Source organism: Podarcis tiliguerta, assembly GCF_965153285.1.
Source record: "Podarcis tiliguerta genome assembly, chromosome: Z".
In the NCBI taxonomy this organism is placed as follows: domain Eukaryota; kingdom Metazoa; phylum Chordata; class Lepidosauria; order Squamata; family Lacertidae; genus Podarcis; species Podarcis tiliguerta.
Genome location: NC_139553.1, coordinates 20,421,013 through 20,445,766, shown reverse-complemented (window position 1 = coordinate 20,445,766; position 24,754 = coordinate 20,421,013). Strand labels below are relative to the sequence as shown.

At 44.2% G+C, this 24,754-nt stretch overlaps 1 protein-coding gene and 1 long non-coding RNA gene across 2 annotated transcripts in view; one reads left to right on the top strand and one right to left on the bottom strand.

Moving 5' to 3' along the window:
• The first annotated feature begins 2,414 nt into the window (after positions 1-2,414).
• The window catches only part of LOC310669596 (uncharacterized protein), a 38,148-nt gene continuing 15,808 nt past the window's right edge, over positions 2,415-24,754 (top strand). The window contains exons 1-3 of the mRNA XM_083423964.1: positions 2,415-6,628; positions 8,667-8,766; positions 8,876-9,103. The gene's annotated coding sequence lies outside the window, so the exon portion shown is untranslated. The remainder of the gene's footprint in view (positions 6,629-8,666; positions 8,767-8,875; positions 9,104-24,754) is intronic.
• LOC310669768 overlaps positions 21,285-24,754 on the bottom strand; it is a 571,559-nt gene continuing 568,089 nt past the window's right edge. Inside the window, exon 2 of the long non-coding RNA XR_014507371.1 lies at positions 21,285-22,828. This is a non-coding gene — a long non-coding RNA (uncharacterized lncRNA). The remainder of the gene's footprint in view (positions 22,829-24,754) is intronic.

Below are 24,754 nucleotides of genomic sequence, written 5' to 3'. Positions count from 1 at the left end.
CTTTCCGAAGAAACCAGAGGCCTTTCTCCTGGGCATGGTCGGCCATTTGGTGTTAAAGAAGGACAGAACTTTCTTTATGTATGCTACAACAGCAGCAAGAATACTTATTGCAAAGTATTGGAAGACACAAGATCTACCCACCCTGGAAGAATGGCAGATGAAGGTGATGGACTATATGGAATTGGCGGAAATGACCAGCAGAATCCGAGACCAGGGAGAAGAGTTGGTGGAAGAAGATTGGAAGAAATTTAAAGACTACTTACAGAAATATTGCAAAATTAATAAATGTTAGAATGGTGTTGGATTGAGGTTAAGTGGTTTTTAGTAATAATGTCATGAAGGAATATGTAATAACGGATTGTTAACAGGTGAAAATTCAAAGTTATAATATATTAAGATCAAAGATAAGGACAAAGAGGGAAAGGATTTGCTGAATAAATAAATTGAACTGGAATACAAAGAGGGGAGGTGTGGGGAGGTCCGGGAAACAAGCAAATGCAAGATAAGTTATGAAAGATTGAATTGTTTTTAATTGTCTTTTATTTTTGTATTTTTCTTCTTTTTATTTTTCCTTTTGTAATGTTCTGAAAACCTTAATAAAATATTATATATATATATAAAAAAGAACGGAACTCCAAAACAAATTAAGTACTTAACCCAAGGTACCACTGTATGCATATTAAAAACTAGTGTGTTGGAAAATGGAAATTGCTTTCCCAGACACACCAGTTTTCTGTGCAGAGGAAATTTCTGTTTGTAGGTACGTTGTGTTCTGTTTGTAGGTCATGTGAGTCACCACCTTCAATCTGTGAAGTGGGACATTCCAGAGATGGGCTTGACTCCTTATATGGTGCTTGCTGACTACAAATACAAAGGCATGTCCTTTGATGGCTGCTGTCTGCAGGGCTGACCACCCCTGAGGTGGATTGAGGGCAGTCACCTCAGGAGGCAGAATCCCATGGGCGCCCTTGTGACCGCCCCTCCCCCCTCCGCCATAGATGCGAGGAGAAGCGGCGATGGGTTCTAGGTTCCAGTGAGATCTTGCAGGGCTCTTGCAACATCTCAACAGAAGCCATGGCCACTTCTCCTCACTTCCCCAGTGCCACTGTGGGTGTCCCACCACCTTACCACCAAGGAAGTAAGGAGAAGTGGCTGCAGCTTCAGGCAATATTTTGTGGGGCTCTTGTGAGATCTTGCTGAAAGCCGCCACTTTCCCTCACATTTGTGAAGGAGGATGGAAGGCCAGGTGCAGGGGTTGCCCACACAACACTTCCATGGCAGGGGGGTTGCGCACACATCCCATTGCCGCTGTTGGAGAAATGAGAAGTGGCGGCGATGGCAGCTTCCAGGTTCTAGTGAGAGCTCATTTTAAGATCTCACCAGACACCAGAAACTACCACTGCAGCTGCATGACCCTGGTACACAAGGTTTCAGTGAGGCAGGACACCTTCCCGGTTCATGTTAGGGGCCAGAACAGGCACTGCCACCCATGGCTGTCAGTCATAGTGGATGCGCTATAGTGACTGTGAGCAGGAGCTCAGTGCCTGCTTCAGGCTGCCCCCTGCTCTATGCTTGCTAGGCAGCTTCACATATTCTCCCACTGTCTCTCACTGCCTCGGCTCTCACACGTGTGATAGGAAGGAAACAACACTGGCCTAAGTTAGAAGGCTGTTGTAAGGATTGCAAAGATGATACACATGATATAGGGTTGCCACACATCCCTTAAAATACAGTGGTACTTTGGGTTACATACGATTCAGGTTACATACGCTTCAGGTTACAGACTTCGCTAACCCAGAAATAGTACCTCGGGTTAAGAACTTTGCTTCAGGGTGAGAACAGAAATTGTGCTCCGGCAGCGCGGCAGCAGCAGGAGGACCCATTAGCTAAAGTGGTGCTTCAGGTTAAGAACAGTTTCAGGTTAAGAACAGCCCTCCGGAACGAATTAAGTACTTAACCCAAGGTACCACTGTACAGGACAGTCCCATTTGGGGGGCACAGAGTTTCCTAGCCCATTTGGCCCCCAATTTGTCCTGTTTTTGAAGTCATAAAAATGCTGATTTGTCCCCCCCCCCCACAACCAATTCTAACAATTGTAGGTGCCATCATAAAATAGGCATTTAGTTCTGTGTACGAGAACAGGGGCGGGGGAGCATCTTTCAAAAACAATTACCGTAATCGGCAGGATTATTACTACTACTATTGTTAAATATTTGGAAAAATTCGGAAGCCCAAGGCAGTATAAGTTCCTCAACTAAGTTTATTCAACATATTGTTAGTGCCAACATCTCACTCATAGGAACACAAGAACCAACCTGACTGGACAACACAATAATGAACCTGAGCAAAGAATTTACCCTTGACAGTTGACATTTGAAAGAGCATGCGCTTACCTGCCATTAGAATGTTTCGTCTACCAACGCTTATACGATTGGTTAGATCGCGCCTTCTAACATAAAATGTGTTAAACCGAATACATAACACTCCTCCCCCCAACTTCCTAACAAAAGGAACAAACGTAGTCATCAAGGTGTGCTGGCCTTTTCCGCTACTGCTGTGACCGTCGCAGTTCCTGTGCCCGAGTGGGTGACCCAGGAGGTTCCTCCGGTACCTGCGGCCTGAGTGGGGCGGTCAGCGAGGCCGGCTCCGAAGGGGTCACTGATGATGGAGCCACTGAGGATTCCAGCCTGAAGTCGCCCTGCTGGGGTAACTCAGTCACTGGCAACCCATCTGGCCTGGGTACAGAATCTCCTGAAGTACCCATTTTTCTGTCCTCTGGTTCCACTTGAAGTTCTGTATTCGGAGGTGCCCTGGCTTTGATCTGGTCGAGGTGTCTCTTCCAAACCAGTCCCCCCTCCAACCCTACTTTGTAGGAAACTGGATCTGTACAGTGGGCAATGATACCAGGGAGCCAATCCTGTCCGGACCCATAGTTTCGGATGTACACGGTGTCCCCCAGGGAGAACCCTCTTGGAGCCCCCTGCACCACAGTGGATGGGCATTGCTCAAGAGCCTGGTCGGGGTGCATACAATCAAGGAGGGTAGTGGGCCTCTATCTTGAGATGTACCCTAAGCTTATTGGAACCCGGGGAAGGAAGTTGAAGTACCCTGGCTGGAGAGGTGGACTGTAACTCCTCCTCTATGTAGGCCTCGTGGACACATTGCTTGGGTCATGCTACAGAGGTCTTGGAGCGGCAGACTCACCAATGTGCCCAGTCTTCCCACAGTGGCGACATGTGGTATCCCCAAACCTGCATGTCCGACGCTCGTGGTTTTCTCCACAGTTGGAGCAGGTCCCTCAAGGTGTGTCAGATGACCACTGGTTCAACGATGTGCTCGTAGCTTGGGAGCGGTGGTGTGGGTCAGATTGGTCCAAAGCTCAGTAGACATCCTCATTGTGGGAATCTACAGAAGATAACCCGTCTCACTGGATGCCGCGAGTTCTTCTTTTGGTACAGGGGCCGTGGGCCGCCTCTCAAAGGCCGTGGCCATATTCATACTTCCATCATCGTGATGTCGTCTTTTGCCAGCAGCTTGCGGCAGAGACGGCTGTCTCACATGCCACTGATGAACCTTTCAACAAGTCGTTCCTCGATGTCAGCGAATTGGCAATACATCGCAATCGCCCAGAGCGCTGTGATGTATTCACTCGCTGACTCTTGTGCTTATTGCTCTCTGTGTGCAAAGTCATAGCGGCGGTGGTTCTTAGTTGGCTGAGGCACGAGGTGTCTTGTCATAGCCTTTGTCAGCTCATCGAAAGTGTATGCCTCCATGTCCCTGAGTGCCATCAGACCTTCCAGTAGAGGGATGGCGGAACTTCCCAGCACCATCAGTAGCACATCTGCCTTGTCTGCCTCCCTAGTGAAGCCTTGCAGTCGGACATAGCTCCTTATTCGGCGGAGCCACTGCGGCCATTCTGCAGGATGGCTCATATCGAAGTCCAGTGGCTGCCAACTATGACTGGTAGCGATCCTCGGACCTGGGGCAGTCGCTTGTGCAATTGTGGGTGGTTGCAAAGACGCGGCAGGCGCGGTCTCGTTTCTGGGACTATTTGCTGAGTCCAGTGTGGCGGTGAGGTCGCACTTACTGCGAGGCGGCAGGCGGCGGTGCTGCGGTGTAGTCTTGGGCCTCTGGCAGCCGGCGAGAGCTCATCAATCCCACCCTCGTCACTAGTGTTAAATGTTCAGAAAAAGTCAGAAGCCCAAGGCAGTATAAGTTCCTCAACTAAGTTTATTCAACATTTGTCGGTAACAACAGCTCACTCATAGGAACACAAGAACCAAACTGACTGGACAATAACGAACCTGAGCAATGAATCGACCGTTGGCCGTTGACAGTTGAAAGTGCATCTGCTTACTTGCCATTAGAATGTTCGTCTACCAACACTTATACGATCGGTTAGAACGCGCCTTGTAAAAATAAATTGTGTTAAACCCAATACATAACAATTATTATTATGGAAGCTTTTAAATAATTTTTCTCAAAAGATTTTCTTGGTTTACAAAAATACATGCATTGTCTCTTCAGGTTGTAAACTCTTTTCTAGAGATCGGTTACATTTGATGTGAGACATTAGTGTTGAGTACAGTGTAAGGTCGGAGAAGAAAAGAGGGGGGAGAGGAAGAGTGGTGTGGTGAAACATATTATTTTATATAGATTACGCTTGTCCATGTCAACTGGGTAGGTTCTCTTTCTATTCGCTTTTACATTTCCTTGGTAGTGAGAGGTATGGGGGGGCAGGGCCTAGTTGGTTGTCTTTAGTTGGCTGCAGTGCGGTTTGTTTGCATTTGTGTGGTGGGGGGAGGGATTGTTGGATCAGGTCAGCCATATTGAATCGTATGCTGTTGGGGGATTCTTGTCTCATTGGGTAAGCGACGAAGGAGAGCCATACTGGGGTGAAGGCGGCCTCTTCTATTTTTCCCTGTGTCAGTTTCAGTTTAATGGTTAGCTTTTATAGTCAGGAGTTGGCAGGATTAACAAAGGACACCTAATCAGGGATCAGTTGTATTCACACACACCAGAGTTGCTGCTTCTGGGACAAAACACTAATGATAAAAAGGTGGTGGATCAAAAAATAATAATACCCACCCCCTTCCCCAGAATGCCTGGCCACAGTACTAAATGGACTCCTTGCTGAACTTCTTCCCTTTCTCAAGGCTGCTGCTCCACTATTGGCTGGCCTGGAGCGTCAATCACCCAGCATTAAAGGACAGGGCGGGCTCAACTTCTGTTGGAGCTGAGGGGGCTCTTTTTTATCCTGGAGGATTCGCCACAGAAGGTTGTATTTACTACTAGGGTGGCTCTTGACTCCCCAGTTCAGTCTTCTTCAGACATCTGGGGTCTGTGGGGCAATGCAGAAGCCTTGCTGCCTGTTGCTCCAGGGAAAGTGGGTGGTGTCAGGGTTCAGGAGGGAGTCAGTCACCTTGTGAGGGCAACAGGCCCTTTGAGGCAGGATATAAAATCTCAATAAACACACAATCCCAGAACCTGTAATATAATAGTGTGGGAACCAAGCCCCTCAGGTGAGCCTGTCTGTTTGCTGTTTCTGCTCCCTGTGGGCCCCTGATAAGCCCCTCTGGGGAGTCTGAGGGGAGCTTGAGCCCCACAGCCCCCTTGAAGTTGGGGGTGAAGAGCTACTGGTTCAGTTGCTGCAGTTCTATCCAAAATACAGCTATGGGTGAGGGAAGGTCAGCTTGACCCTAGCAGGTTCTGACATACTTGCGGATATCTTAAGCCTTTCCTTGGGCCTTGTGACTTGTGTTCTTCCTCTGCGCTTGGTTCTTCCACATCCCTTCCATTTGGGTGTCTTGTATTTTTTAGTTTCCAAACCTGAGGACAGGATTTGTTTCACCTTTTTTAAAAATCAGTGTCAACTCAACTGCTTTAGGAGAAAACATCTGTCTGAAAAGCCAGAAAATAAGTTTGTTTTTTAAAAAACTTATTATTGCTACTATTATTACTACTGTACATTTAAAAGAATACTGTATATACCACCTTTGCAGTGCATGGAACTAAATTTGTTCTAACCACTATGCCACGCTGACCCTCCTAGAATCTTGGCATGGTGCATTCCACATCACCAAGCGCTGTTGCCCAGCAACAGAGCCTGTGACCGTTTGAATTGGGGTTCTTGCATCCTTAGTGTGTAGTCCTTTGCAGAGGTTTGCTTTATTGACCCTTGCTTCCTTGTGTTATATGAAAAAACCTGCTCCTTTTCCCTTATGGGGTATCTAAGAGTCCCCTATTGGTAGGACAAAATAATAGAGGCCAACCAAAGAATATTGAGATGCAAAGCAGCTAGTAAGCCTGATCTGTAAGCTCTGATCTGTAAGCCTGATCTGTAAGCTAGTAAGCCTGAACTGTTGCAGCAGGGTCCTCACTCACCACACACAGGAGAGAGGAGGAACCCTGAACAGTGGTGTGCAAGCTCTTATATAGACTTTTGAAATTGCCCACCCTGTTGCTCAAGACCACCCCCCAAAACATCATACATACATCACAGAAGGAGGCGGGTCTACAGCAGAAATACATCACAGGAGGCGGTTTACAGCAGAAATCCTGTTTGCCAAGATATCTGTTAACGGACACTGATTGCTTTACCTGGATGCCTGGCCACTCTTTCGTGATGGTAAATACTTTTAGTTCCTGAATCCAGGTCACAGGCTAACCCAATTCATACACAGATATTCCCTTAAGACAGATAAGGAAAAGACAATGGAGAAGTTTCCCCATTTTCTTCCTCCTTGCAAAGAAATATTTGAGGTCAATTTGGGAGAGTCAAAATAGTTTGGGAGAGTCAAAATGACTTCAGGATTGTTCTCCTGTACTATTTCAGACGTGTGGTTTATATACTTATAAATGTTTTTGCCTTGTACATTTATGAACGTTTATTTTATATTTGGGACCATCAAATTCTTATAACACTTGGATTAGAATACGGCATCTGAAAGCCCTGTAAAAAAAAAAAAAAAAAAAAAAGGTAAAGGACCCGACAGTTAAGTCCAGTTGCGAACGACTCTGGGGTTGCGGCACTCATCCTGCTTTACTGGCTGAGGGAGCCAACGTTTGTCCGCAGACAGTTTTTCCAGGTCATGGGGCCAGCATGAGTAAACCGCTTCTGGCAAAAGCAGAGCAGCACATGGAAATGACTTTTACATTCCCGCTGGAGCGGTACCGATTTATCTACCTGTGTTTTGACGTGCTTTGGAATTGCTAGGTTGGCGGGAGCTGCGACTGAGCAATGGGAGCTCACCCCGTCGCATGGATTCAAACCGCTGGTCTTCCGGTTTAGACCATAGCACCACCCGCCAGTTGAAAAAAAAAAACCCTGTATAATGGTTTAAAGACTCTCTCAGGGCAAATCTAAAAAAATGTAGTATAAACACCGACAGCTGGGAAACACTGGCCTGTGAGCGTAAGTGAAATAAAAAACAAGACACTGCCTACTTGCAGACTTAAAAAATAATAATTGTTTAATTGTTTTTTCGATACAGACATCAACCACAAGAGACACATACAACAAAAACTATAAACAATAATAACACAATTTGACAATTCAGATTTGAATACACTGATATACCTACAACTACACCTTTTTAAACTATATTTTCCCACCTCTCTCTCCTCCCCCTACTTCCCACCACTATCCACCTTATCGCTTAAATATTCGTTCCAGATTTCTTCATATTCATCCATTCTTATTTTGCGTCAACATGCAATTGGTTTGTATGTAGCTAATCTGTCCATATTACCAATCCATGTGCTCAATTGAATCTTTTTGCGGCTCTTCCAGTTCATCAAAACAAGTTTTTTTGCTTCTAATATAGCATAGTACATCCATATATATTTTTTGACCCCTTGAAATCTCCCACGTTTCTGGAATATAGAATTGAATTCAGTTCCACTAAATAACAATTTCTTTTTATTACTCTTGCTATAAATATCCTCGCCTTGCACCAAAATTAATCTTATCATTGGGCAGTTAATCAACATCTGTACTAAGTTCGCATTTTTACTCCCACATCTCCAACAGTTGTCTGCACTTGTTGTTTTCTTCTGGTATAGTTTTGCTGGAGTCCAGTGGACTCTGAATATTATTTTCTGTTGAATAATTCTTAGTCTTAGATCCATAGAGACTATTTCTGTTGATTTTATACTTGACTCCCATATATCATTTGTTATCTGTACCCCTAATTCTTCACTCCATTTTTGTCTGTCATATACTAAATCTTATTTCTTCCTGTTGAGTAGGGTTTTATAGTCACAGGTCTGCCGTAGTCAAAACAAAATTAAAAAATTCCTTCCAGTCGCACCTTAGGGACCAACTAAGTTTGTTATTAGTATGAGCTTTCATGTGCATGCACACTTCTTCAGATACTTCTTCAGATTTTTATAGGTGCTTTAATAGACTCCAGGATAATAGGATATTTCATAAAATTGGAGCCGAGTTTAGTCCACCCTACAAGAGGTTCAAAGAAACGATATTTGAGAGTAGCAGACTTACATTCTAATAAACAAACCAAGAAGCATAAATACAGCACACAATGAAAAGGAGGCAAGGAGGGTGAAGGAAAAGGAAATTCTAAAACCAGGTTCCAATGTCTAAAAGTGCTGTTCCTATCCCAGGGTGGTGGAACCCTAACTAATGCTTAGCCTTTCCTTTGCAGAGATGCTGGGACTGAACACTGATAATAAGTACTCAGTGTGTCTTAAATGCAGCTGGAGCACTGGTTCCTACATTGTTCATCAACAATTGCTCTTCACAGAGTAAGTTGGTGTCAACCCACATGTTCTGAATTCTGCAGAAAAGGCACCTGGGCATTCTGCTCCCCAGCCCTGCCCTGTGGGCACCTTCTACCTTCCTCTTTTGTTTCAGGTGGCTTCTTTCCTGTGGAGCAGCTCTTTAAGGCCATGTGCTTTATAGCCAGTGACCTTGCTGTTCAGAGCACCTTTAACCCCTTGGACATCTCCCACTTGCTGCAAGAGTTCATCAAGCAGTTCAGTGGCACAGCAGCGGAGGTAAAGTGCTGTAAGTGTAGGAGATAAGAGTCTCCGCCTTGGAGTATGGGAGTCCACATCAAGCCATTGGATGGCCGTGACAAAGGTGAGCCTGTCTGTCTGCTTGCCAGTTCCTGCTCCCTGTGGGTCCCAGATAAGCCCCTCTGGGGAATCTGAGGGTGGCTTGAGCCCCACAGCCCTCTTGAAGTTGGGGGTGAAGAGCTACTGGTTCAGTTGCTGCAGTTCTGTCCAAACATAGCTTTGAGTGAGGGAAGGTCAGCAAGGCCTTGTGACTAATAATAATAATAATAATAATAATAATAATAATAATAATAATAAATTTATTATTTGTACCCCACCCATCTGGCTGGGTTTCCCCAGCCACTCTGGGCGGCTTCCACAAAGACAAAAAATACACTGAGATGTCACACATTAAAAACTTCCCTGAAGAGGGCTGCCTTTGTTCTTCCTCTGTGCCTTGTTCCTCCACATCCCTTCTATTTGGGTGTCTTGTATTTTTTAGTTTCCAAACCTGAGGACAGGATTTGTCTCGCCTTTTTTAAAAATCAGTGTCAACTGGTTTAGGAGACAACATCTGTCTGAAAAGCCGGAAAATAAGTTTGTTTGTTTTTTAAAAAAACTTATTATTGCTACTACTATTACTACCATACATTTAAAAGAATATATACCACCTTTGAAGTGCATGGAATTAAATTTGTTCTAACCACTATGCCACACTGACTCTCCTAGAATCTTAGCATGGTGCATTCCACATCACCAAGGGCTATTGCCCAGCAACAGAGCCTGTGACCGTTTGAACTGAGGTTCTTGCATCCTCAGCGTATAGACCTTTGCAGAGGTTTGGTTTAGTGACCCTCGCTTTCTTGGATTAGAATATGGCATCTGAAAGACTCCTGGAGGTAAGGGAACGTTGCCATTTCAAGTAGACTCAAATAGAACATTGAATAGTGGTATCACCAAGTTTGGCAAAGAGCTATCAGAGGCTTTGGGCAAGTTTATGGAAGGGAAGAATGAATGCTGTAAAGGAAATCTTGGTCTTTACATTGTAGTTGGTTGAATATTATTTTAAACGGAGCATTCTTTATGCTGTATATATATATGTGAATCCAGGAGAGGGTTAACTTAAATTTCTAAATAATGAATATTAACTTAAGTTTACTATAGTTAGAAAGGGAAAGAGAAAAACAGAGGAAGAAAAGATCGCAAGAGCAGCCTGATGGGAAGGCTTCTCCCAAGTGCAGACAAGGGGGAGACAGGAGGCCTGGCGGAGCTCTACACTAAGACAGGCCAGCTCCATCAGCCCTCCTCTCCCTCAACTGTCATCTGGGGGCAGCCATTTCATCAGGCTACCACTGCACTTCTAGACATTGGGGCCTGGTATTTGAGTTTGCTTTTCCTTCACTCTCCTTGCCCGTTTTCATTGTGTGCTGTATTTCTGTTTGTTGGTTTGTTTTATTAGAATGTAACTCTGCAATTAGGGAGTGTCTTGTTTTTGATTTCACTAAGCCTTGTTGGGAGCCCTTTTGGGGTACAATGCTATGAATGAATGAATCGGGTCTCTGAGGAGACCTTAAGTTTGTTTCCATTTTAATGCAGACCTACCTCATCTGTGCTTCCCAGATCAGCACTGTAATAATAAATTTTAAGGTCTTATATATATATAATAAATGTTCATAAATGTACCAAGCAAACTACATGCCTGGAGCAGCACAGGAATACAGTCCTGAAACCATTTTGACTCCCAAGCTGACCAAATGTTTCTCTGCAAGGAGGGAGGAAGTGGAAAAAACACCTTCCTTGTTACAGGAATTTAGGAATCTCCATTTCAAAGGGTGACAGACTACCAGGAAAGGCAATCAAATAAGGCATTATCAGATAACCTGGCAGACAGGAAAAACAACAACATTCAAATTTCTGTTGTAGACCACCTTTTCTGTGATGTAGGTATGATGTTTGTGGGGGGTGGTCACACAAACAGAAATGTGCTTTGAGATGCTCCTATGTCCCCATTTTGCAAAGAGGTTCTCCACTCCACCCTGCCCCATGTCCATATTAGCATATTAGATATCACAAGATACCTGCTTTCAAAAACGTGAAGCTTAGGCTTAATAGCACACAAAATGGATATCTTTGGAGAAACACACTCTGAAATGTGAGTGAATTTTCATTAGCACTTAAAAGAAAAAAGAAATTCCCAAATTAAAGTGGAAATGTGGAGAACCGGAAAAATGTGGAACTGATAGAAAGTGAGAGTGAGAGATTCATCCATCCCTGCCTGGGGGCCTGATCCATTCCCCACTCTCTGACCTTCCTGTTTCTTTGCTCTCTTTTCTCACGGACAGGGAATTGACTTTGATGAAGACAACATCTCTGTCATTAGCTTGGAAGAAGGGGAGGATCTTCCTCTAAGCTAATGCTGTGTGGATTTCCCACCATCATCAAGTGCTTTCAAAAGCTTACTGGTTCATTTCTCTGGTTGGCTGCTTGGACTCTTTGAAGGAGGGGAGGCAACTAACTAAAGCTCCTGGGGATGCCAGACAGGGACTTCCTGATACCTGAAGGCTCACAATGGTGGGTGTGAAAAGGCAGCCATTTCCCTTCTGACCTGTATTTGTCACAAGCAGCCCTGTTTCAGTTCTACTGAAGTTCAACTTCTGCCAAAATTCAACTGGGAATTTACTCCCCACCCCCCTTGTAGTTTTGCTTGCTTGTCTTAGGACAGAATTATTAATTTGTGGTTACCAAGATTCTGCCATTTTTCTTTATTTATATTGCTTTATGTTTCTGTTTTTGGTTGTTTTCTCTGTTCTATGCAATGAGGAGAAGGTAATAAATACTGCTAATAGACAAATTAACAGTATGTTATAATACCCTTAAAATAATAAAAACAGCAAAGGCCATGTGACATTTCAAACCTTTCTTACAGAGAAGAGAAGCTGTTGCTTACACGAAACCCAAAAGCCCCCCCCCCATTCCTTTCTCCACTCAGCATCTCTTTTTTTTAAATGATATTTATTAAAGGTTTTATAGTTACAGAAAAAAACAAAAAAACAGTATATATATAAAAAAGAAAATAAAGAAATTAAGAGATAATACATCAAAAATAAAATAAAAAAAAAAACAATACATCCACACAAGAAAAAGCAAAGACATTTAAAAACACATCCATTTTCATATCTTTATCTTTCAATGACTTATTTCCTCGACCTCCCACCTCCCATTTTTGTATTCCAGTTAATAATTAAATCAGCAAATCCTTTCCATCTTTCACTGCTTTCTATCGTTTAATTATCTTAATTTATTTTAACCATATCTTACCATCAAAATCTTAAAATTTATCTATACTTAAATCCTTATCATATTTCTACTAAAGTCATATAATTTCATTCCACCATTTCCCAACATTCCTTAATTATGCTATATTACTCTGAATAAAATTTTAAAATTTTCCAATCTTCTTCCACCGTCTCTTCTCCCTGGTCTCGGATTTTGTCAGTCTTTTCTATCAGTTCCATATAGTCCATCAACCTGGTGCTCTTCTATCCGAGGCTCTTAACTCTTCTCCCTGTCCTGTCTGCAGATTCTCCACTCAGCATCTCAACATGTTCTACAGTGTAACATACCGCTGGCAGTACACCCAAAGGATTCAGTGAGGACCAACTGAAGCATCAACTGACTGCTGTTGTCGTGGGAAAGAAGGGTAGGAAGAAGCAAGTCTAAATTAAAGTGCTATGAGATCTTTCTGACCTCCTGAAGACCAAGGAATATGTAAGTTACTCGAGGGAATCATTGCAACCACACAGTTATGTCAAACCCTTCAGACTGCCCCTTCCAGGCCCACCCTGCAAAGTGCCCAGTGGACAATCAGGCATCTGAGCATGTAAGTGATCTAGAGAACAGAGCTGGGCAATAGTACAGCAGATCCTAGCAGGCTTTGCAGTTGGCATGGATCAGCTGATTGGTGATTGGTGCCAATTGCAAGCCTTGTTTTCGGCAGGAATTGGCTGCCCTCAGGAGTTTGCAATTGGGAAGAGGGCTGTTGCATCTGGGTCCTGCTTGCAGGCTACTCATAGGCATCTGGTTGGCCACTGTGAGAATAGAATGATGGACCACATTGGCCTATGGAATGAGCCAACAGGGTTCTTTTAGACTGCAGTCTACACGGCTCAGATGCAAGCTGTCTGAAAGCCAGACGTTCATTCCCTCCTATGAACCTGTCTGGGGTTTGAGCTCTTTGGGGCGGACCTTTTCTCAGTTACACCTCCCTCACAGACATGCTTGGTGGGCCTGTGTTAGTGGCTGCTCCCAGACTTTGGAACTCCCTTGCTAGAGAAGCCAGGTTGGCTCCCTCCTTGCTGTCCTTCCACTGGCAGGAGAAGACTTTCTTGTTCAAACCGGCTTTGGTGAATTGACTGCTTTAGAATAAAGGGCTGGTCTCTTGCTGTTTTATTGTAATTATATGTATGTTTTAAAGTGAGTTTATATAAGTATAGTTTTAGTTCTATCTCTGTTTAATTGTTTCTTAATGGTTGTTTTTCCTATGTTTTTAGCGCTTCTTGTTTTTTATCTGTGAGTTGCCTAGAGTCCAGTCAGGGGGGGAAATGGATTATACATAAATATATAATGATGATGATGATGATAATGATATTAATAATAATAAAAATAATATTCTAGCAATGCTTGGTGGCTGAAGCACTGCCATCAATAACAGGCTGAAATATAAGCAATGGATTACTGAAATAATTCATGATAGTGAAGTTGATGTAATAAGAACACATGTATTGTAAAAGCTAATAAAAAGAAGCAAAAAACAAACAGCAGGAAAGTAGGGGTGGGAAGGCAAAAAGAAATATATGTTGATTTTTTTGTATATGATATTAAATGTTTTGGAATACTTTTAATAAAAATAAAAATAAAATAATAAAATATATATAAAAAATGATATATGAAAAAAGATAATGGGTTGCTTCTCTTAGCAGTAACTTCTCTAGGTGTCTTCTCAGCCATCTGTAGTGCTTCCCACATCCACCCCTGGATGACTGGCGGCTGCTTCTTGTCTGTGCGTGTTGGATCCAGACATGGAGTGCAGGCAGTGAGTGGGGATTCGAAATATAGTCTCTACCAGTTCCTAGCTCGACACTCAGACCAGTAGGCCCTGCTGGCTCTTTCTTATTGGCTTTGAAAACAGCTGTGGTTCTTACCCACTTAGCCTCAGCTATGTTTGCACAAACCGAATCATTTACACACTGGTATGTGTGTACGCTGCACTAACACCCATGCCTGATCACCCTGACATAATTTCCTGCAGAAAGCATCACCTGGCAGCACTGTCGGCATTGCTAGAACAATTCTGCACACCCTGCCAGGCTCATTGGGCTGCTCAGCTTCACTTGCATGGCTGGAACAAGGGCTGCACAGACTGTCCCTTTATCCCTAGACCAAGGGGGCCAGGTCCACTGTCCCCCAGACCTTGTGGGGGGCCGGATTATATTTTGAAAAAGAAAAAGAAAAAAGAACGAATTCCTATGCCCTACAAATAACCCAGAGATGCATTTTAAATAAAAGCACACATTCTACTCATGTAAAAATACCAGGCAGACCCCACAAATAACCCAGAGATGCATTTTAAATAGAAGGACACATTTTACTCATGTAAAAACACACTGATTCCCGGACCGTCTGCAGGCCGGATTGAGAAGGTGATTGGGCCAGATCCAACCCCTGGGCCTTAGTTTGCCTACCCATGCCCTAGACCTTTGATTTACTCTCTTGGGGTCATTTAGCCTCTTGGGATCCCAAGAAAGCCAGGCCATGCTGGGCTCTCTGGATCTTGTTTAACAAAGTAGTGAAAGAGAGCCCTGAAGGGTCACTATGAGTGTGAAGGAATCTTGGACATAAGGTTGGACCCTGTGTAGCAATGGGGGGTGGGTGGCTGAGCCTTCCCCCTGAAGGGAAAGCAAGCAGTAAGGATAGTCATGAATTGGAGCCGGGGCAGCAGAGGAGGAAAAGGAGGAGCAATAAATATGCCCTGGCTCAATCCTCCCTCCCTGAAAAGGGCTGCCTCTTTTCACCTCAGCATTTCTGATTCAAGGGTGGATTAAGGTGCCAAACCCAACATCAGGACCCTCTCTCAAAATATTAGACCTTTCAAAGGGCCCACCCAGTGAAAGATGAATGTTGGAAGATGCTGTTCCTGGCAACCCTGAAGTTACTGTGTGACAGAATGATTTTTGATATGTATTTTGGGAGGAGTGCTTTTTCACTTGTTTTTAGAATGCTTGTAAGCATGTTTTTAGAGTGCAGATTCCAGTCCTCTGTGCAGTTGCTGTCCATTGTTTGATATTCTTCTGCACCCTCCTGGTAAGATTTCAGGCTGCATTCAATATTTCATTTCATTTGCCCCACTGCCACCTCAGAACTGCGGCTACTGTTACCAGGGCTGGAGCTACCCATGAGGTGCAGTGCGGCAGTTGTCTCAGGTGGTAGATCCAGCCTCTGAGGGCAGCAGAGGAAAAGGCAGGGTGGGATTTTCTGCTTTGCATCAAGTAGCCCTCCTAGAATAATCACAGAACTGCAGAGTTGGGAGGGATCCCAAGAGTCACCTCATCTACTTCAGTTTCATCTCAAAGCCTATTTGGGCTCGCCCACGGAGGTTATCTTGCAGGACCCTGCTCTCCCTGGCGACTCATTAGATGACCTTGTCAAGGACTGGAATAACCGGTTCTTGGCGGCCATCAATGAGATTGCTCCTAAGCACCCTCTGCGACCCCGAGGAGCTCCAGAAAATGAATCGGGATCTCAGACGGCTACAGTGAGTATGGCGACGGACTCGTGACAGAGCTTCAAGGACGCTTATGAAAGCCTATGAGATGGCTATGAAAGCTGCTAAGAAATCTTACTTCGCAGCTTACATTGCATCTGCTAGTTCTCGCCCGGCACAACTTTTTAGAATAATTAGGTCAATAACATCCTTAGGAGGACAACAAAATTTAAGCAGAAATTCGACTCACAGCTGTGAGGCATTTGCGAGCTTTTTTGCGGAGAAAGTCCTGTTGCTCCGCTGTGACCTCCCTGCCAATTTAGATACAGTAACAGAACTGGAGGCCCCTCAACTGTCTTCAGGTCCAGTGTTGGACCATTTGAATCGGATACTTTCTGCTGATGTGGAAAGATTCCTCTGAGCTGGTAGGCCCACCACTTGCCTCCTCGATCCGTGCCTGTCTTGGCTGATTATGGTGTGCCCAGATGTCACGTGGATCCCCCTGGTTAAAATTATCAATTTGTCCCTTGGCACAGGGACATTCCCAGGGGAGCTGAAGGAAGCAGTGGTGTGTCCGCTCTTAAAGAAAACTTCACTAGATCCTTTAGATCTATCCACTTACCGCCCAGTTTCAAATCTTCCGTATCTGGGTAAGGTAATTGAGAGAGCGGTTGCTGAACAGCTTGGTAAGTTTCTGGAGGAAACATTGGCTTTAGATCCATTTCAGTCCAGGTTCCGTCCTGGTTTCGGGACCGAGATGGCTCTGGTCACCCTAACAGATGATCTTCGTAGACAACTGGATCAAGGCAGGTCGGGACTGCTGATTCTCTTAGATTTGTCAGCAGCCTTTGACATGGTCGATCATGATCTTCTGGACCACTGCCTCGCCAACGTGGGGATACAGGGCATAGCCTGAAAATGGCTGTGCTCCTTTGTCTCTGGTCGGGGACAGAGGGTGGCACTAGGGAGGGAAATGTCATCGCGCCACTCCTTGGTGTGTGGAGTGCTGCAGGGAGCAATCATCTCCCCAATGCTTTTTAACATCTTAATGCGCCCCCTTGACCAGATTGTCTGGAGCTTTGGGCTGGGCTGTCTCCAATATGCTGATGACACTCAGCTCTATCTGCTGATGGATGACCACACCGACTCGACCCCGGACACACTGACTAGATGCTTGGAAGCTGTGGCTGGATGGTTTCGTGGGAGCCGATTGAAACTAAATCCTTCGAAGACAGAGGTCCTCTGGCTGGGTTGGGATGGTATAGGGATGAGGGACCAACTCCTTTCTCTTGCGGAGCCCCAATTAGTGCCAGTGCCTTCCGTTAAGAGGTTGAGTGTAATCCTTGATGCCTCCCTTTCCATGGAGGCGCAGGTTACAGCAACAGCCAAGGCGACATTTTTCCACCTTCGCTGCATTAAGCAGTTGGTCCCTTACCTTTCCCGCCCCGATCTGGCCACAGTGATCCATGCAACGGTCACCTCTAGGCTTGACTACTGTAATTCGCTCTGTTCAGGGCTGCCCTTGAAACTGTCCCAGAAACTCCAGCGGGTGCAGAATGCTGCAGCGAGGCTCCTCAAGGGGTCCCTGCCATGGGAGCATATTCACCCAGTGCTTTACCAGTTGCACTGGCTCCCGGTGGAGTATCTGGTCAAGTTTAAGGTGCTGGTTTTGACCTTTAAAGCCCTTTGTGGCTTAGGGCCCTTGTATTTACGGAACCGCCTCTCCTGGTATGCCCTGCAGAGGACCTTAAGGTCCATGAATTATCATAGCTTAGAGGTCCTGGGCCTTAAGGAAGTCAGATTATCCTCCACCAGGGCCAGGGCCTTCTCAGTGATGGCTCCAACCTGGTGGAAAGCTCTGTCCCATGAGACCAGGGCCCTGCAGGATTTAACGTCCTTCTGCAGGGCCTGTAAGACAGAGCTATTCTGCCCGGCTTTCAATTTGAACCTGGCCTGATCTTTTGTTCCCCTTCCTTCCTTCCCTCCCCCTCCCCTTTTTATGAAGATTACCCGCTCTGGAATCCCACAGCTAATTCTCCCCTTGTCTCCTCGCTGGCCCAAGTAGGACTAACTTAGCTAGCTAGCCCTGGTGATCATCTAATGTTTATTGGATGGATTTTTCCCCTAAATTGATTTTTGATTTCTGAATTTATTGTTATTAATGTTTTATACTGTATTTTATGCTGTTTTTTGTTGCATCAATTAAGTGTTTTAAATTTGTTGTTAGCTGCCCTGAGCCTGGTTTTCTGAACCAGGAAGGGTGGGGTATAAATAAAAAATTATTATTCTTATTCTTATAAAGCTCTTTTGCATTGTAATGCTAATATTGCCACCAATTCTGTGGGTTACTAGACTTCCTTGCCACCCTCCAGCTTTGTTTCCTCAGGAGGACCAGCCAGGATGCAAATCTACGATGTGTGGAGGTGGGTGCTGGAGACTCTAATCAATGGTGCATCTGCCTCCCATCCCCCTTTTCTTCTTTTCATAGGCCCCCTTGTAGTATAGTTTAATCAGAGGAAGCAGATATACCAAGGAAGCGAGGAGGGAGTGAGGGCAGGGCCACAGGGCAGCAATTCCCCCTCCCACATTTGTCAGTGTAAACAGTTTCCTGTTGTTGTAGCCTAAAGTCTAGTGTGACATCATTTTTGGGCCTCCTAAGGCAAGGGCCATCCCTTCCAGCCCGCCCCTCAAGTTGGATTGTGGGGGTTTTCGGCCCTATATGGCAGTGGAGTTCAGCAAATCGCGGCCATTGGGGGGAGGGAGCAGTGATTTTGCAAACAGGAAAAGCCTCTTTTACTTTCCCTAAAGGAACATGGGCTGCAGCCGCAGGAAAGTTTTGGCAGCTAGAGGAGTAGCTGGACCTGAAAGAGAAATCTTGGAGGGAGGATGGCAGGGGAGGGGATAGACAGGACCATCTTAAGTGTATGCTGCGCTGGGGTGCAAAGATCCGCACTGCGCACCCCCCCCCCCCCGGTTGCCCAGAGTTGTCAACCTTTTTTTTTTTTAAACTCTCCTCAGGAAAAGAAAACAGGAAACATAAGGAGCCCAGCACAGCAGACCAGTCCAGGGCGTCACCATTGTCGACTGAGTGAAGCCGGGCACCTCGTGGTGTAAGCAGCGTGCATTGGGCGGGCCTCTCCACGGCCCTATGCCAATCCCTGGCACGCAGGAGGGCAGAGCCGGCTGGCTGCCTTAGCGCCTCGCTGGCTCGCTTGCCCCCGAACTTGTGGCACAGAGTTGCCCGCAGCAGAAGAGCCCACTGCAGCATTCCAACCGGCCGGCCGGCTCTTCCCCAGACTCCAACTCTTGGGCCCCAGACTCTCAGCCTGGCGCCCCTGAGAGCACAGAGCCTGGGTGCCCCGCAACCCTGGCTCCTATGGTTAAGACGGCCCTGGGGACAGAGGAGCTTTCCCCTCTTGCCTCCAGATGTGAAACCATTACTTGCTTCAAGTGTTTGGAAAGTATGTGTAGCCGCGCGGTCCCAAAACTTTTTTGGGGGCCCACCCACTAAGGAAGATAATAACACAATAAAATTCAGCAAAGAATATTGCATGAATTTTTTTAAAATGCATTTTTATGAAAGCATAAGGGTGGAGAAAATCTTTAGCATGAAATGTTTATATATAACTCAACAAACATGCACAAACCTTCGCCTGGCATATCTGTACGTTAACTAATTTATAAGAAAATCAACCACTATTACCAATACCTGGCTACATAGTGACTTGTGACATCTCAGGAATCATCAGTATAAACAAAGGTGACCAAAGGAAATCGCTTTGAAAGCAATCAGTAAAATTTAAGATATGTAGTAATGAGACCCCTGCTGCCAGTCAGTGTAAACAATACAAAACTAGATGGACTAGCAGTCTGACTCAGTAGGCAGCTTCCTATGTTCCTATGGAGCAGTACCATTTAAAATGATGATACAGTGGTACCTCGGGTTAAGAACTTAATTTGTTCTGGAGGTCTGTTCTTAACCTGAAACTGTTCTTAACCCGAGGTACTACTTTAGCTAATGGGGCCTCCCACTGCCGCCGCGCCACCACCATGCAATTTCTGTTCTCATCCTGAAGCAAAGTTCTTAACCCGAGGTACTACTTCTGGGTTAGCAGAGTCTGTAACCTGAAGCGTCTGTAACCCAAGATACCACTGTATTCACATATTTGCTCCTCTATGTGAGATATATAAATCTCCCTGTACAGTTATGTTAACTAGCATGATAGCAGGAAGGCTATGTTGAAATCTCCCTCTCTGATAAATGTGTGGGTAGCATTTTACATTTACAATATGCTATCACCACCTGCAGTTCAAAATTCCCCATGGCTCCTTCACATGGGGGGGGGGGTGGATTCCCATGCACACAAAGGCATGCACCCCCAGCTGCAACAAAATATGTCTCTCCCACACTGGTCTCTACAGCCACAGAAACCCCGCCCCCCAAATGTGCACTCCTCCAACGTCTCCCAAGACAGACAGGTGCTAGCAGCAGACAGATTCACCTGTGGGAGCTAATGGCAGGATGCAGTCTTTTCTCTAACTGAGAGCCTCCCTCTAGCACATGGGTAGGCAAACTAAGGCCTGGGGGCCGGATCAAGCACAATCACCTTCTCAATCCGGCCCTCGGATGGTCCGGGAATCAGCATGTTTTTACATGAGTAGAATGTGTCCTTTTATTTAAAATGCATCTCTGGGTTATTTGTGGGGCATAGGAATTCATTCTTTTTTATTTTTTTCAAAATAATATTCTAGCCCACCACATGGTCTGAGGGACAGTGGACTGGCCCCCTGCTGAAAAAGTTTGCTGACCTCTTTCTAGCATTAGCAATGTGATATTCATCAGAACTTGGAAGAAGAAGTAGAGAAATGGCTGCGAACCAGATGTGGTTTACATGTTTTAAAATGCTGGAGTTTCTCCTGCGCGGTTGGTGTGCGATCTCTGCTGAGGAAGAGCAGCCATGTAACAATATTTATTGAACAAGTGGGGTGGGGGATTCAAACAGAAGGGTGCTGCTTTCAGAAGGCAAGGCAAGGTGCGGACAGAGGTGGTAGTGGTGGGGTGGGGGGCACTCCTATTCTTAGCACTAATAAAACATTGCCCATCTGTTGTAATGTCCAGCCCCATTGCAAATGTCTTGCCACATTTTGGGGGGAATCGCTGCTTTTCTGTGTACATTTCATGCTATGTTCTGCCTACTCTACAGTAGTACCTCGGGTTACATACGCTTCAGGTTACATACACTTCAGGTTACAGACTCCACTAACCCAGAAATAGTACCTCAGGTTAAGAACTTTGCTTCAGGATGAGAACAGAAATTGCGCAGCAGCAGCGGGAGACCCCATTAGCTAAAGTGGTGCTTCAGGTTAAGAACAGTTTCAGGTTAAGAACGGACCTCTGGAATGAATTAAGTACGTAAACAGAGGTACCACTGTACACAAATGGCCAGGAGAAAATTTGCAGTGGGTGGCTAAGTGCAAGATCTAATTCACAAGAGTGGCCGTGAACTTTTTAAAATAAAAAATATATTTTATTGAAAATTTACAATAGAGACACAAAGTGAAAAAGTGCTTGGGACTGTAGTACAAAACAATATATAGGTATATAAGTAGTATGGTTATTCTAATGAGTATAAAATTATTAACAAGTTATTATGCTTTTTATAAATGCATTCCAAATACCATTATTTTTGTCCATACACAATCTACAACTGAAAGTGGTCCGTTTGTATTTTGCAAAAGAAGTCATATTTTCTTTCCACTGTTGAAAGAGGGTCATGGTATCATCTTTCCAATTTTTTAAAATATCAATTATGTATTCAGCACTTAGTCCTTATTCATTATTTAAATGTCATTGCTAATTGCAACCCATAGCATAAGACAAAAAGTATTTGATTTTTGTTTTGCATCAGAAGTGAGTATCGTAAGCATTTAATGAGAAAAAACTCTAAAATGTTGCTAAAATGGTGAGCAGAAAATTTCTTTTTAATAAAATTAGTGTTATATTGTTATATCACTCTGTAGTAGAATGCTGTGACACTCATTAATATTTGCTAATATTTTAATATTGTAAAAAACAGATGAGAAGTTTAGACTACAAGTGTTTTAAAAAGTTGTTAATATAGTGCTTAGTGTTTTTTGTGTTTAGAATGATTAGGTTTTCTTCTTGAGCTAACACATAACCTGCTGCCGCTTTGCCCCTAGCAAACATGCACACACGGACATGCGCACACACCCCACTTGCAAGGATGCTTTGCTCAGTCCTGGCTCCAGAGTATGGGGCTTGTGCATGGAAAAATGGAAGGGGTGCAAATTCTCTCGTTGCCTCTGACCTCCTTGGGTGCTCTGGGCACAGGTCCGAAGGTCCCTGACACACCTCCCCCCCCCCCATCTTCTGGGACAAGGAGTTTGCCTGCTTGTTTCTAGAGGTGGATTTTAGTAATATGGCACCCTGAGCGAGCACAAAATTTGGTGCTGTCCCCTAAATATTTCTTATTTTCACAATAATTCATTTTAGAACAGAGTGTACTATTTTGCACCCCTTCAGCTTGGCACCCAATGCAGGGGAAACACCCAGACAGTCCTGGATCTGGTGCTGTTACGATGTCATGTGTCCATGAACAGAAGCAAGCATTCATCATTCTAGGGATTCACCTACATTTACCTTTTGCTTTCTATGAACAGGTCTGCACTTTCCTGGTCCGTGTCTGAGTGCTGCTTCTTCTCCCCTCCCCACTGCTTTCCCCAGGAAAACCTGCTCTTTAACACAGAATTGGAACAAACTGCAATCTGAATTTTCCACAAAATTGTTTCTGGTGGGTTTTCATGGGGTAAGCGCCAGGGAAAGAGAGGTGCTTGGACAGAGCTTTAAAGCGTGGACCTGTGCCTAATAATGTGACACAAAATGAAGTCTGGATGAGCCCTCTCAGTTCATACAGAGGAATTTTGTATCGGACATGAAATTATACCTGGCATGGAGAAAGTAGATGGGAGAAGAGCTTTCCTCCCTCTCTCCTAACACAATAACTCAAGGACATCTGATATTGTATGCTACTCTGTTACAATTTGAACTCTGCAGAATGCCAGTTGTATTACAATAAAGTACCACATAAGAAATAAAAGAAACAATAAAAATACAGGCACAAATCTTACAGCATCTAGCGCAGCACATTGCAACTCCTGCAAGAGGCAGAAAAATAATAAAGTGGTCCACCAAGACCTCAGCAGTTTTCAAGTGATCCGTGGAACGAAACATTCGAGTACTGTACTGTACTGGACTAGATGGATGCTGCAACTTGCAATGCTGCACATCATCACATGAGGGCAGCCACACACAATTGCAAAGCTTCCCAGTTTGAGTCATGACTGCTCCTGACAGCTACACGAATGCAGAGCATCTCAGGACTCCTCTACGCTTTACTGTTTTACATGCAATTTATTTTTAGGGTGCAGCCGCATTTAGAGTTAAGCACATGGGAAGGGGAGCAGGATCACGCAACCACGTTCCTCTCTAATACCTGTTTGCTCTATGCAGAGCAGGGATTGATGCTAGGAGCTTTGATCATCGGCAGATGGATATTGTGAACGGATGTCAGTAATGCCATCTTGTGTGGCAATATGAGAGTTCTATCAGCATATGAGCGTTAAGAATATCTGTCATGGTCCATACACACATGCAGAGTGTTACAGTAATCAGGGGACGGACACATATGCCAGGAGACTGGCATCTGACTGTACAAAACAGATGCCACTGGATGCATGTGGGAACCTGCCCACAGTACAGATCACATGTTCTATGCCCAGATTGGCAGATCAGACCCTAAATCAGGGCCTAAATACACCTGTGTGGTTAGCAAGCTCTGGATCTCACAGGAAACTGAGTGCAAATGGTCACATGGTGCACCTGTGTCTAGATAAAAATAATTAGAGAAACAGATATATTTCATTCTGAGACCAGACAGTTTAAAAGTATTTTTCTTTACTAGCAAAATCTTAATCCTGTTGCAGAATGTAAGATTAATCATGGAGTTGATACAAAAACATAGAGAATGAGCAAAATGTATAACATACACAATTTTGCCTTACCAGAGCTCTATAAGCAGGCAAAGTGGTGAATTTTCCACAAGAAAACTCCAAATTCCAGTAACAGCAGCTTACCTTTTTATAAAGTTTTGAAACACACCTAACCATGTAAATATGTTCTATTTCATTACATAGGTTAAGCACCTCTCTCATGTTCTGAAATTAATTGCCAATTAATGTAAAAATTTCTAAGCTTGATCAAATGCCATTTTGATGTAACTTTTAAGTCCTACAAAACATATTGAGATAAATCATATAATTACCTTTTCCTGAAAAAATGAAGCTTTAAAAAAGTACATTGCTTTATATTTTAATCTTAACCAAATTCCAAATATCAGGCGTGTGTCAGAAGGAAAATAAATTGATATGGATTGATATATGATTTTTATATATAGTAGTAACTTTGTATTAGTTAATTAGCATTTTTATATGTAACTGTATTTTTGTAATATTTTGTTTAAGTTGTCTATTGCTCTTTTGGTTTTTGTACGCCATGTAGAGATATTTTTCATATGTTAAGTGGTATAAAAAATAAAAGATCAATAATAAATTTACTTATTTGTAAGTATTTCTAAGTTGCTTAATATTTTAAAATCTCTAAGCAGCATACAACCTACAACTATGGGATGATCAGCAGAAAAAACCCAGCTCTTGTGGACTTTTGACATGGATGCTGGCAGCTGCCAGAACCTCAATTGTCTCCAAATGGAAAAAGTTGCAAAGCTTGAGACTTTCACTTTGGTATAAAAATATGTCGAATTTATCACTAGCTGCAAAAACTGATAAATCACGTGTTGCCAAAGGCTTGGAGGATCCAGAAAAATCATGGGCTGTTGGGTGGGATTTTATCTTATGTACAAAAAATACAGACACACAGGACTGCCTCTTCTCAGGGCA